The sequence below is a fragment of the Equus przewalskii genome, chromosome 32, assembly GCF_037783145.1.
Source record: "Equus przewalskii isolate Varuska chromosome 32, EquPr2, whole genome shotgun sequence".
Classification (NCBI taxonomy): Eukaryota; Metazoa; Chordata; class Mammalia; order Perissodactyla; family Equidae; genus Equus; species Equus przewalskii.
Genome location: NC_091862.1, coordinates 16,336,159 through 16,351,183, shown reverse-complemented (window position 1 = coordinate 16,351,183; position 15,025 = coordinate 16,336,159). Strand labels below are relative to the sequence as shown.

Here is a 15,025-nt window from a genome sequence, read left to right as displayed (position 1 = left end):
GCTTCTAAGACATGGGCAGAAAGTTCCTAGACACTCTGTGGCGTCCTTCACCAGGCTTCAGGGTGGAGCGAGGGATTAGCAGGATGGAATTTGAATTGAGCTCTTGTCTTCAGTGTCGGAGCACACACATTGTGTGATTAGCTGGTGACCGCAGGGCCTGGATGAATCACCCATCCCAATGTGCTTTCCTTAGTTCAAGGAAAAAGGGCTGTGGTTTGGCAGGTGAGCCAAGTGATCCTTTTGTTATTGTCGCTTATCCTTTTCACTAAGCTATGAAAGGAATGCGTCACTTTCTTTCAAGACTGTGTAGACATAGATAAGGACTTGGTCTCAGGAACCCTTAATGAACTACAGTTGAGTAAAAGAAACACTTGCTTAAAATACACATTAAGTTCATTCTCAGAATACTTATAATATGCCAGAGTCTCTGAAAATGGCTGATGTTTAGTGCTATGAAACACAGGACAGGGGAGCGTCGTTCTGAAAGACCTCGCACAGACAAAGGGGAAAACTGTATGTTTTTTATTGTATTGTGGCTACGAGTCCAAGGTTTCAGACTACAAGAGACTCACAAATGTTCTTGTTTCCCTTGGTACCGAGCAGGAGAGCTTGTTGGTTCCAAATAAACGCCAAGGGAGGGAGCGTGGGTGTATTCTGCTCGGAAGTCAATTCTTTCGTAAACCAGCTGATAATGAAAACAAGATGCCTCGTTTCTGGAAATGAGGAATCTACGGGCCATCTAACTGAGAGATGTCAAGAGGCTCCATTCATGAAAGCTGTGAGGAACCAGGTGACCGGTTGGAGCCGTCTGTGATGAATGGCCCGAATATGAGGTCTGTTACCAAGTCCTGGGAATTGTCAGCAACTCATGTGGCCACAAGGATGGAAGAAAATTATTTCATGATGCTAAGGGTTTTGTTTCCTCGTTATAAATCAATATTTGTTTATGTCAGTTTACCTTAAAAGGAACATTTAGTCACATAAGACATTTTATTGTAATTTAGTATAGCTTCCGTCCCAAAGCACCAGAAGGAGGTGGAGATGCAAGGCTCTGTGGGGAATGAGTCCTGGCTCAGAGGGTGGATGTTCAGTTCGGTGCTCAGGAACACCAGCCACTCGCTGAAGGCCTGCAGTCTTCCTTCCCTTCCTCCATCAACATGTTTAGGGATCCCGGAAAACTATCCCTCGCTTAAACTTAATCCGTATCTATCTACCTTCTTGTCCAGACTCTGCCATTTTCCTGCTAAAATCTGTGTCCACCCATTCAGTCCCTTCTTCCATTCCTGAAGTTTGCGCTGCACCTCCAGGTGGGACCTCCCCTTTCAAAGTCTCCGTCTCCCTTCCACTCCTCCTGCTTCTCCTCCACTCCCTCCTTCTTCCTCCTTTCTTTCTCCTGGCCACGCTCTCCCGCTACCCTCTGACCCAAATTCAAATTCAGCAGGTTGGTTGATGTTGTCTTCTTCTCAGCCCTTCTTTGATCTTTGATACCTTTTTTTTATTGTGGTCACATTGGCTTATAACATTATATAAATTTCAGGTGTACATCATTATATTTCAACTTCTGTATACACTACATCATGCTCACCACCAGAAGTCTACTTTCCATCCATCATCGTACAAATGTGCCCCGTTACCCTTGTGCCCTCCCCCCACCCACTCTTCCCCTCTGGTAGCCACCAATCTGTTCTCTGTGTCTATGTGTTTGTTTTTTGTTTGTTTGTTTTTTATCTTCCACATATGAGTGAAATAGTACAGAATTTGCTTTCTCTGTCTGACTTATTTCGCTTAGCATAGTACCCTCCAGGTCCATCCATGTTGTCAAAAATGGCAAGATTTCATCTTTTTATGGCTGAGTAATATTCTAATATATAATGATCTTGGACACTTCTGACCACTATATCCTTTTAAAAATAATTCCTTTGCCTTCCATGTCTCAGCCTTTCTCTCTGTCTGATGCTATGTCACCTCTGCATCTCCCTTCATCTTCATCCTCCCATACCTTACCTGTGGGTGCCTTCAGGTCTCTATCTTCGGCATGCTTCCCTCTGCCCATCTCCTTCCCAGGACCTTTCATTTACTCTCCCACTCCATCTAAACCCTCATTACAAGCATTAATCCCTTATGTGTCTATAGTCAATTCAACCAACTCAACTCGTGTTGAGCCCCATCTCATGTGTCCAACTGCCTACAAGATAGCTCTCATTGTCTGTCCTGATGGTACTGTAAGCTGAAAATGTCCAAACTTAGCATCTTCCCTCCTAAAACTACCTCCCTTCCCAGTGGCCCCATTTCTGATACCTCTCATCCCACTTCTTGTCTTTGATATTAAAACCCCTGACATTGGAGTCTTTCCTATTCCTTGATCTTCATATCCAAGCTGTCATATTTCTCACCTCACCAGGGATCTTCTGTACAGCCTTTCTTTGCCCCCTCTCCCAAGCTACAATTTTCATTTGGTTTCTTCCCTCTCTGACAGTTATTCCCACATCTCCTATACCAGTGTATCTTCTGCTGCTCCTTCCTGCACCGGGCCAGCCTTTGATCCTCCATGTTTATCCCTCTGCCCATCGTTGCAGCAAGCCCATGGTGGCAACTATAACCTTGCATGAGAACTCACAAGTCTCCCAGCAGGCTGCAGGATTGAGTGTTTGACCCTAACTATAGCACTTACAGAGTATTCACCGCCCATCCCTCAGAGCTGTAGATTCTTCCTTTGCAATGTCTTTGACATTTGCTTTTTCCTTCCCATTCCCACTCCCATCACCTCATCTCAGGCCTGTCCAGGTCACCTGGACGGTGGCAGCAGCTCCCCAATAAGTCTTCATCCAGGCACCCCTTTTCAATCCATCACCATCATCATCATCCTTGCTATGGTTCTCTGTGTCATGGTTTATGGAAGGCTTTCATATATATTCCTATCACATCATCTTCATAATAACTCTTGGCAGTATAGAGAGGAGAGGAGCATATGAATAAACTACAGATGGTGAAACTAAAGTTTAGGGTGGTTCAATGGTTGCCCAAGATTTCAGGGCTGGAGACTGGCAGAAGCAGGACCCACACCCCTCAAGTCCTAGAATCTGAGCCCTGTTTAGCTTTTCTAAGCTAAATAACAATCATAGCACTTAGCTGCTTAACTCTTCCAATGGCTCCTCGCTGTCTCCAAAAATGTCATTGGCTTGGCTCGCAAGGCAGAACCTCCATGTTCTGGTTCCAAATTACTCCTCCAGGTTTTTTTCCTGGAAAAATAAACTAGTTCCGTATGCACAATATCTGTACACCATGCTCCAGGAAAAGGAAAACTATAGGACTCTTAGCTCATCTCCCAGCTTCAGCCTATTTTGCAGTCTAGTCTCCTCTGGAAGTATGAGTGAGATCATGTCATTGCTCTGCTCAAAGTGGTCAGAGTAAGTACCAAGTCATTACCACGGTGTGCAGAGCCCCACAGGATGTGATCCCAACGCTCTCTCTAGCCTCGTCCCCTGTACTTCACCCCCTCAAACACTTGCCCCTTTGGCTCGTCTGTGCTCCTCACACACACCCAGTGTGTTCTCTCCACGCTTGTTATTCCCTCTGCCTTGGGGTTTCAGCCCCTGAAATCTGCATGGTGGCCTCTCTCTCTTCCATCAAGTTTTGGTTTGTCAGAATGGTTTTCCCAACTACCCTCTTTAACATAACACTTCCCTTGTCACTCTCTGCCCCTGTATTCTGCTTTGCGTTTCTTTTCAGTGCCTAACACCACCTGGTATGTTATAGTTTTCTTTGTTGAGTGTCTTTCTCCTGCCACCAGAAGGTAAGGCCAGTGACAGCAGGAACTGTGTGCGTTTATTTTATTCCTGGATCCTCAACACCTAGAGCCATGCCTGCCTGGTTCACAGTAGATGCTCAATAAACATTTGCCAAAAGAAACAGTGAAGGAAAACGAGGCTGCTTGTCATTCACTGTGTCCACATTCTTATTCACGCTGCTCTTTCTACCTGGAATGTGTGAGGTGTCACTTTGCACCAGACCCTGCGAAAGAACCCAGTGCCAGGCCACCTCAGTCATCAATGGTCAGTTCATGGACCAAATGTCATACCTCCTGAGCCTCCCTGATCACTTCGTCTGAAAGTGGGTCCAGTCTGAACACGGACTTACTCTCCTCTATACTCCGATAGCAATGTCTTCATGTCCCTTTTGTGATATTTATTGCATCCTATCTGTCGCGTGGATGTTTGCGCGTGTATTCTAGCTGCCTGATCAAACCAGACTCTCCTAGGGGCAAAGACCTCTCCTTGTATGTGTAACAGCTCTGAGCACGTACCTCAACACATAGTATTTGTGTAAGTAGGGTAGTATTTATAAATATATCAGGAGAGTATGACTACATATTCAATTAAATATACAAATAGAAAAATAAATATAAATGAAAGACAATAGGATGAGTATAAAAGCATAAGTAACACAGGGAAGAGAAAAATGGAAAGAAAAACCAAGAGAAGCATAGATTTATGATCCTTTCAAAGGATACACACCCTTCTTTGGGTTCAACTCTTTCCTTGAGAAAATGACCTGGGGAATATGATTGGTTAATTTAAGATGACCTCAATGTCAATTTGCTTATTCAAAGTAAAGGGCCGGGCTGTGGAAGCTGGGAAAGCTGAGATAAGGACAGATAGCTATCAGTCTTCCGTGTGAGGAGGCTGCTTTGCAAATGCCCACAGTTGTCAGCACTTTTCCCGGCTGGCCCTGCTGACTTTCTTCTGATGGACCCGTGCACCACCAGAAAGTTCACTGACCCTCGGCAAGAAGAGGTCGTAGGTTCATTTCCCAGCGTCACCAGGGATCACTCCAGACTGTGCACTGACCCAGCTCAGGGCCCAGTGGTCAGCAATGTCAGCCAGCAGGAGCAGAGCAGGGGAACGGTCACTGAATAATCCATAACTTTATTGCAGAGCACTGCAGGGTGCCTCTGGGGTGAAAAGGTCAGAAGCGGGAGGCAGGGGTGGAGGTGGAGGAGGTCTCTCAGCACTTAGGGGACAGCAATATCTTTTCCTGGTTTTCCCAGTGATGGGGCAATGGGACAAGTCCACAGAGAGCAGGCTGCAGCCTGGGTTTGAAGGCAGACCAGGATAGCCCAGGCCAGCCCGGCCCACTTGGCCCTTCACAGAGAGGTGTGGCAGTTATAACAGCTGTGCTGGCAGCTGGTCAGCAGCAGTTCTGGCTTTGTTTCCTGCTGGCCCAATGCCAGCACCCTCTGTGTTCACCTCAAGCTTGTTGGCACCCGTCTCCTGTCCGCCTCTACCCTCACTACCTCCTTCGAGAGGCAGTATGGCATAGGCACTAAGTATGGCATCTATAAAAATTCAAGTCCTCGTGGAAAGCCAGATACCCCCGCACCCCAGTGTTCCCATCTATAAAATGGGTCAGATAACGCTTATGTCCTCTAAGCCTCAAATGAAGTACTTATGAGGAATTGCCTCGTAGACTATAGTGCTTACGATTCTGATGTCAGCTTTCTTCAATCTCCCGGTTTATTCACTCCTTGCCATCCTCGTCTTTCCTAATCTGTCCTTTTACAAATCTATTCTAATGCGATCAAATTATATTTGTAAAAATGCAATTAAACCAAACAGAAAGGCGCCAAATTGCTCTATGCTTACGTGTATAAACCAAAGCCAAAATTTCATTTTTGTTCAATATTCCAGGATATTACAGATATTGTGCTTTAGAATATAAAAATATTGGTTAAAATTGATTGAAATGAGGTTGCACTAATTTTATGTCAAATCCCCTTTGGTGGGTGCAGGAAATGGAGCCTGGTCAGTGGGTCTGAGTGCCAACGGTGACTTTTACAAAAGCAGAGTCCCGGGTTGCCTTTGTGGTGTGAAATCCAAGCGCTGGCAGGAACCGTTCTGGACCAGTTTCATACCTCCTTCTCGAAAACGTCTCTCTCTCTAGCCAACACACGACACCTAAAATGTCACCATCACTTAGATAAGGCAAGAGTTTCAGGCCAAAAGGAGAAACTCACGGGCACGAATGAATGCCAGCTCCTTTCCAACTAAGAAAAACAGCTTTCTAGAGAAGGACACAGATGATGAACAAATGTTTGTGCATCTGACACGGAAGAAGAACCTGTTAAAAAATATTTGTGAAAGGAAAAAAAAAAAAAGAAAGGAAGCAATTAGACACTGCTTTTGTCCTCTAAGTTTATAAAGTTCTAAGGGGGTAGATAAATGCTGTTGCGCTAGCTCCAGAATTAGAGTTCTGTCTAGTGTGGGCATCCTTGGATGGGTACCCAGAAGGAGTACCTTACCTAACCAGCCAAGGAGACTACAGGGGGTCCTGGACGCCTGAGGGGAGGTGGGGGAGGTTTGGAATTAGTCCAAAGGAGGAAAAAGCACTCCCTAGTCAGGTGGACTGTGCTTAATGCTATCCTTGTCAATGGCTGAATTTGGTCTGGTCATACAAGATTAATGAGAAGGAGAAGATGCGATCTAGGATTCATTGCATCCCATTCTAATCAGAACAGCTACTATTTATGGATTACTCACTCTGTGCCAAGTGCTGCTCTAAGCACTTTCATTTAAGCCTTTACAACAACTTTATGAGGATGGACTGTCCCCATTTCACAGATGCAGAAACTGGAGCCTAGAGTCATTAAATTAACTGTCACAGGGCTGCCAGCCAGTAGGTGACAGAACCAGGATTTGAACCCAGGCACTCAGACTCCAGAGTCCACTCTCAGCCAGATGCCTGACTACCGTGCAAGGTACTTTACACAAGGCCAGTGGCAGTTTTCTCCTCTGGGACACTGACACCGCCAGAACTACATCCTTCTCATCTCTACCCTCACCTGCCAGCTCCCCGGGGCACAGCCTAGCTCCATCTCATTTCTCTTTTATTCTCCTAAAGGCCAAATATGTTTTTAAGAGTGCCCACAGCAAGGAGCTAGGTGGAGGCTGGAGTCTCCATCTTCCATCTACCCTGAAATGGGGGCCAGGCCTTAAAGCCACTGGTGGGAAGGGCCCACAGGACCCAGCAGTCCTGTGGCCAGAGCTGGGCCCCCCAACCCATCCAGGAAGGAAGGCGATGTGAGGACTTGAAGTACCATGGGTTTCCAACAGCTGTTTCTCTTCAGACACACACACATACACACGTGTACACGCACACGCGTGCATGCATACACACACACGTACATGCATACACACACACCAGGGAGCAGAGAGACTTGCATGCTTCTTGGTCTCCCCAGTGATCACATGGGTAAGTTACTGATTCTGCTTCCATGACTGAATTGCTCATCTCTGCGTCATTTTACGTTGCTCTCTTCCCTCTCCACTGGAAAGGTGGGCTCCCCTCCGGCATCCTACCCGGGTCCATTGACCCTGTGCAGAATGAGTCTTCTTCTCAGTTTCGAGAAGTTTCAGAGTTTGCAAAGAAGAGGTCAGGCTCCTGTGTTCCTAGAGGGCCTCCAGTGAACAGAGTCTGTGAATTTGAGAGCTGGGGGTACATTGTCCTAACCCAACAGCATTGTAATTACCGAAATCTCCAAAGTATGAGCTCCAGGAGAATGGGGCAATTCCTTGTCCATTTTTATTTCTCCAGATCCTAGAATGAGGCGTCGCATATGGGAAGGACAGAGGAATGGAATGTGAGCTCAAACACCACCCTGCCTTCACGGGGCTCACACTCACTCAGGGAGAACGAGACACGTGCATTTCTAACCAGACGTGGAGAAGCTTCGGATGAGGACAGGGGTCGGAGGAGGAGGAAATGACGTCTGGTTGGGCAGATTCAGAAAGACTCTTGCGCTGGAGATGTGCTTTGAAGGACAAGCAGGATTTCAGTGGGCAGAAGAATAGGCGTGAACAAGGCATGCTCCAGGAAAGCATGGGAACATTCAGGAAACAGGAGGTGGTTTCCTTTGGCTAGAGCACGAGGTGCATAGAAAAGAGCAGTAGGAGCCAGAGGGAGGGCAGGGTTTGGGCCAGGCTGGGAGGACATGGCGCCTCCAGCAGTGAGGAGCTGGTTGGGAAGCAGGGAGGCCAAGGTGAAGGGAGCTGGCTGGCTTCCGTGTTGCCCCACCTCCGTTTCCCATCTGGTTCCGAGAATCAGTTGTTCTGTGTTAAGTGGATGGAGGGACTTTCCAGGCCTCCTATCTGTCCTTGCAACTAGACTGAGTGGAGCCTGCAACAATGGCTTTCTATTTAGGACCAGAAATCAGGCCTTGGAACGGCATTCTCCAAGGAGGAGGAAGAGAGTGGATTGTTATCTATTTGTGGAAAGACTCTATGGCGAGTGTTACCAATCTGATTCTATCGAACTCCAGTAGGCTGCTTTCTTTTATTAATAACATAATCCTTTGGTCAAAAAGCATATACTCAACTCCCCAAATCTGAATTTTTCAACTGGACTCCCAAGTGGGGAATGCTGAGGTGTAGGAATAATTGGCAAGCCTGCAGAGGTTTCTAGAAATAAGGCAAATGAGTAAAAAGTCTTCTCCATGTAAAATATTAAAATGTTACAAATAAGGCAAAAGTCCCCTTTGACCAACCCCTGCTCCAGCCTGGCTCCTCCATCCGTCCTCTCTCATCCCTTCTACCGAGTTAGCCATTATTATCATTCTACTGTAGAGATTTCCAGAAACTTTTCCTATGTATTTGCATACTTAGAAAATTTATACTCATGCTTTGTTTATATACCTAAATGTGTTGCTTATGTGGTTTGGAAATTAGTTTTTGAAAAGCCTGAAAACAGAAAATGAACAGAACACTGAGTGCATGCTGCAGTGGACATATGAAGCTTTTCATACTCTATAAATAAAAGTATTTGCCCACTTAATCTCGGATTTTCCTTCCATGCACAGGAAGATGTGGAAGGACAAAGTTGGTTCTGTATTTCCCTTCTGGGATTTTTTACCCCTTTCTGGAAATCTCTGCTAGACTCCCAACCCCACACAATCGTTAGCACATCAAATAGGTATAAGCAGAGGGAGAAACCCAAGATGGCCAGGGCTGTCATCCATCTGCTCATAGAGAAGTGGTTCACCCTCTCTCAACCAACTACTGGAGGGCTGAAGGTGAGGGTCCCCCAACACCTGCACCCACGTTTTCAATAAGAAAAACCTGTCTCAGCTCACAGGCACGGGAGTTCGTCTCCACAGCTTGCTTAGGTCTCTAGTTTGATGGTGATATTGGGCAAGTTCTCTTGCTGTCTTTTAACTCAAAATTCTCTTCTCACACCAGGAGACACAGGGTTCAAAAGCCTTACAGATAGAGGCTCCCATCAAGAAAGACAAACAGACTGGTTAGATAACTCCTAGACTGGAAACGTTTAGGTGAATTATTAATAAATTTAAAATAAGGAAAACTCCTCCCTTGGATGATAAAGCGCATCTCTTGAGCACTCTCGAGTTCTTTTGTACTTCCTGTGACTCCTAAAAGTCTTAGTTCCATAGCATAAAACTTAGAAAGTCAGAATGCATTTTCATGTCACCTGTCGCCGAAGATCAGCTCTCGCTCTGGATGTGTTAACTGCTGATTCTTATTCTGCCTTCCAACAGTGACACAGCTCATTTAACCTGTGAGAATTTCATGAGAGGGCAGGCTAAGGGCACGTCATCCCCCGCTGCAACTTGTCTTCCTCTTTATTCCCACGTGGTCCATGTTGGTTATTGTCAGATATTACAAAAATTTCTCCTGCTTTCATTGTAAAGGCAAATGACAAATTGCTTTGGGGTCAGGTTTTATGAAGATGATAAAATCCTCTAATGGGTTTCAGGTGCTTCTCTACCATCAGTCACGAGGCCATCTGGAGGTCACTGCACGGATATTACCATAGCTCAGTGATATTGATGCAACAGGTGTGCCTGATGTTTTTCTTCTATCATCTCTTTTAAAGGATTTCCATTGAAATCTGGGGGTCTTAGATGCTGAGATTTGCTATACGAAGGGAAAATGATTTTACCTTCCACCCTTTCTCAGAGATTCTATTTCTGATGTGACTTTATAATCCTCTAGAGCAATTTTCCCAGCTGTCTCTCTTGTCCTTGAAGCGATGCATCTCTGCTTAGCACCAAGCACGGTTCCTCATCAGTACATGGACCATGTCTGATGACGGTGTTCCAATGGCTGGCCAAAGGCAGCATTGGCTCTGGATGTCAGAAGGTCCTTTGACTCCTACAGCTGCCCTCTTGCATGGGAGTGAGTGGTGAGACAGCGCTGCGGATTCTGGAATCTGAGGTCCAATCTGATGCAGCAGCATCAGGAAAATCCATTTTAAAAGAGAGAGGATTATGCTATTCTGAAATAACACTTTCTGTTATGCCAGTCTTGTAAATGACAATATTTCCACTATACTCCACTGTAACTTTTGCTTAATTTTAAAGCTTCACATTAAACCGTTCAAGATTTATGTTAAAATAGTTATCTCCAGCGTACTCTAAACTGGATGAGTGAAGGCAATGGGCTTGGTGTTTCCTTTATCACGCCTCAGAGTGACAAGCACACCCAGTGGGTGCCTCTGGAGCATCTCAGAAGGCATACATGGTAGAACTCTGTGTAAATAACAGCATTTGCCCACTTAAACCAATACTGTCATTCTCAGAAAGCCAAGGAGGGGCAGCGTGGCAGTGCCTCATAGAACATCATCTTCACCCTTGGTCTACACAGCTCCTTCCCGGGCAGAACACCACTCTTGTCCTCCGCCCCAGCCTCCCACCCATCCCACCTCATGTCTGGCTGAGTAGAAGAATGAGCCCCCTGTTCTCAGCAGCTTACCCCAAGTGGCTGCCTGACAGCCGCTCTCCAGCAGCTACAGCCAGCGATGACAAGGATTATGGCCTCTCCACGCACCCCCCAGAGGCTGGCAGGCCCCAGGCCACACCCCATCAGAAGCTGGGTCTAGACCAAGCCCAACCAAAGGGTCTCCGTATAACGTCACTTCTCCGTCTGGTGTGGTTTCCTCTTCTGAAGAAAAGGCCTTTCAGGGAGTTCAGCCTGCCTTGAAAGTGCAGCTTCCCTTCTACCAGGAGGTTATTACATGCCATTATGTTACACATCGCTTCACAGCACATCCATCACCAGCATTACGGAATCAGAGTCACATAGAACTGCACTCAAATCTGAGCCCCCCAGCACCTTCTCGCTGGGTGGCCCTGGGAATTCCCAACCTTTCTGGTCCTCCATTTCTTTATCAGTAAATTGGAGGTGAGGGCAACCACGATGTGACATTTCTTTCATAAGCTTCTCTGTTGTACTAAATGAAATAATCCAGGCAAACACTTAGCAATACGTAGCAATACAGAAATATCTGAATAAACAGTGGTTGTTATTAAATTTTCTTTTCCACCTCCCATGTTCTTTCATACACTCTATAGTACATAGTATATATTTTTGTCCTTTTTAAAAAGTATTAAACAGTGCTAGACAGTGGGGTGTTGGAGCACATGTCAGTCATCCAGATACTAAATAGACCTTGGTTTCATAGTGGATTAATTGTCTGTGTTCCATTTATGGAGAAAGCAGTAAACTAAAAGAAACTAACCCATCAGAGACACAGGCAATTTTTCAAAGTGACTTCTATGATGAGCCCTGAGCATCGGTTCAGTCTGCCCTCGGGACGATCTTCCTCAGCGTTACACAGTAAGAATGAATATTCAGACAGGCAACCATGAGCTACCACAATACCTGGATCAGTGAGAAAAAGACCCAATTATCTTAAGATGGCATTTTAAGGCACTGGTATGTCTAAAGGTTTTTTATACGGTGTATTGCAAAGGAACAGAAGTTCTGGTGACCCAAAATTTCAGTAAGCCATAATATCCCATTTCCCAAGGTTTTATTTAATCCAGACTTTACTAACCTGAGTGGGTAAAGAACATTTGTGGATTGGAAGATTTCTGGCTCATGTGGTTGAACTAGCGTACATCACATTTCTTTTTTCTGTCCTCCTCTGAGACTATGTCATTAGTCGTTATCAATGGCTTAGGCCCTGGAGTAGAACACAGAAAATGCATAATCCCCAGATAATATGCTCCATGCAAAGCATTTTTTCATGCTATAACGTTAACCCTGAACAGACTCTTCTGAGGCAAATATTAATACACAGAAATTACTAATTCCTTTCTATTACTGGAGAAATGAAGGATAGTAAGTAGTTGAAAGGAAGCTTGAAATTCACAATAAGAGCTACCCCTTTCTGACTAACATCCACGTTCAGGTCTGCGACATCCCCCATCACCTCTCCTTACCACCTTGCCTTTGAAGACTCGTGAAGAGCTGCCGTTCTGACTTCCCCTTAACCTGAACGTTACTGATTGAAGGGAGAATGACCATTTCAGAGAGGGTGTGCTCCATCTCCCGGGTGGAAACACAGTAGCCCATTCACTGCGCTGATCTCTGACTCATAATGCAGCTGCTTAGATTTATGACCAGTTGATGGATTTAAGGGCTGTTGGCTCTTTTGTTGAAATTCATATTAGTAAAGAAGGGGGCTCTATAAAAACTTACTGTTGCATGGAGGGAATGCATGAAACATCACAGTGCAAGCATTATGATGTCTTCACAACTAAAGTAGGGAAAACACGCTTTCTTTCACCAAGTTCTGCAGTCTTAAAAGCAGGTAGGCTTTGAAGGAATTTACCCATAAAATTTGCAGGACAAACTAAACTCCAGCAATTATATATAAATTCCTGTTTTTGTCTTACCCACCACCACTACCAAGAAGTTACTGCTACTGCCGAGACATACATTCTTGTTTTTTTTAAAGATCAGACACAGACACCCCGAGGTGGAATTCTGGGAGGTTCTTCTCTGGTCCAAGTTCTTAATTTATGCCTACACGCAGCAAATATCAGTCTCCAACTACTTAGGAGAAATCAAAACTTGCTTATGCAATACAGTAGCATAAAACTCTAAAAGAACATCCAAACTTGTAAGGCAGATGACCCAATCCTCTTTCTGCAGAAAATTTTCTCTGGCATTAGGAGCTAGCCAGGCTTTCAATGTACAATAGAGGCTGTGAGATGTCAGGCAAAGGGCATTCACATTTGTTGCATATCTGCTATGTTGTAGGCACAATGTCTATCTTATTTTAGTTATCAATGCAATGATGCTTCAAGGTATGAATTTACTCTATTGTATGCATGAAGAAACTAAGACCGATAGAGGTTAAGTAACAAAGTCGTCAGGGTCACCTTAAGAAATTGTGGTAGGCAGAATTCTGAAAATGGCTCCTAAAATTCCATGCCCTGATTCCGAGAACCTGTGAATATAATGAGATACCACTCGCCTGATTATGTTATATCCTGTGGCTCAGTTGACATTAAAATAAGGAGATTATCCACAGATTTGATTTAGTCACATAAATCCTTAAGGGCCAATTGCTTTCTCTGCCCATTACCGGAAGAAGAAGATGGAGAGATTCAAAGCAGGAAAACGCCTGATGTACCACTGCTGGCTCAAAGATGGAGGATGGAGCCGGCCACAAGCAAGGACTAAAGAGATGCCTCTAGAAGCTGAGGATGACCCTTGGCTGACAGCCAGCAAGGAAACCAGGACCTCAGTCCTACAACCACAAGAAACAGAATTCTGCCAACCATCTGAATGAGCTTGAAGTGGATTCTTTCCCAGAACCTCAGATGAGAGCACAGCTGGCCAACACCTTGCGTGTGAGGCCCTCAGTGGAGAACCCAGTTGAGTGATGCTGATTTCTGACCTAAGGAAATTGTGAGATAATAAATGAGTATTGTTTTAATCTGCTAAATGCATGGACATTTGTTATGCTGCAATAGAAAACCAATACAGCTACTAAGTGGAGGAGCTGAGATTCAAACTCAGATCCATTTGGCTTCAACCAAGTGGATAAGACAACTTCCAGTCTAATCACAAAACTGGCTTCAATTGGTTAACGTGGAATAAAGAACTAACTCATTTCCATAACAGTTTGGAAAAATCAGCTCTCAGCTTAGTATTGATCTTCTTCCCTGTGCCTGACTTCATCCTCAGGAGTATCCACATTTCTGCTGACGAACCTCTAGCCATCAATATCATTATTCATATTGTGTTATTACCTTCATTGTATCATGCTTCCCGATTTTTTAAAGTGCTTTCCCATTTATTATCTAATTTTCTCTTCACAACTACACTGCAAAGCAGACAGGGTAGGAATCATCCTCGTCATTTTCTGGATGAAAAAGCTGAGGAGCAGGGGAGTTAACTAGTTTCCCTAATCACCCCGTCAGTCAGCAGGAGAGCCGGGAACCAATTCTAGCTCTCCTCCCACTGCAATCAGTTTCCTAGAGATTAAGAAACCAAAATGTAGAGCAATCGGGTGACGAGCCCGAGGTCACAAATCTACTGGCCCCACAAATCCTGGTCCCCACAGCACTGACCTGGAATTCCTTCTGCCTCGGTCGTCTGACCCCAATTGCTCTGCCTCCTGCAGTCAATGACTCAGATCAAGCACCCACTGCCTCCATCCAAGCGACACCCTTCTGACTTGGGTCCCCTCCTCACTCAAGCCCCTCCAACCACACAGACCTTCTTCCCAGTGGCTACCCCCTCAGGCCTCAGGGCCTTTGTACCGGCTGCAAATGTTCTCTCTCCTGGCACCTTCCCTTTTGCCATGTTAACTCCTTACTCATTCTTCTGATTCTGGCTCAAAGGACGGTTTTAGCGACAACTCCCCTGAACCTCTAGGGTAGGTTAATTTCTCTGTGTACATCTTCATAACATCCTTTAACTTCCACGGTCGGCGATTTATACTGATTTCGGTGTTACGTCACTGAGGTCTGCTTCCTCCATCACACAGCGGTTCCATACAGACTGGAACAGGATCACTTTTACCCACCTGTGCCTCTTATGACTTTTAAGGTTGTTCTCACATCAACTGCAAAATGTTGTTTAAAATGTTTGGTGGGGCCGGCCCCGTGGCCGAGTGGTTAAGTTTGCGCTCTCCGCTGCAGGCAGCCCAGTGTTTCATTGGCTCGAATCCTGGGTGCAGACATGGCACCGCTCATTGAGCCATGCTGAGGCAGCGT

General features: G+C 45.4%; 1 long non-coding RNA gene across 2 annotated transcripts; it reads right to left on the bottom strand.

The window, feature by feature from the left end:
• Nucleotides 1-4,317: 4,317 nt before the first annotated feature.
• LOC139080723 (uncharacterized) lies at nucleotides 4,318-12,385 on the bottom strand. 2 transcript variants are annotated; one of them, XR_011535447.1, is made up of 4 exons: nucleotides 12,236-12,366; nucleotides 11,848-11,976; nucleotides 11,530-11,672; nucleotides 4,318-6,117 (listed from the first exon to the last, which is right to left on the bottom strand). It is a non-coding gene; the product is annotated as an uncharacterized lncRNA (long non-coding RNA). The 2 variants fall into 2 exon arrangements; XR_011535446.1 differs by lacking the exon at nucleotides 11,530-11,672 and having other exon boundaries at nucleotides 12,236-12,385.
• Between the last annotated feature and the right edge of the window lie 2,640 nt (nucleotides 12,386-15,025).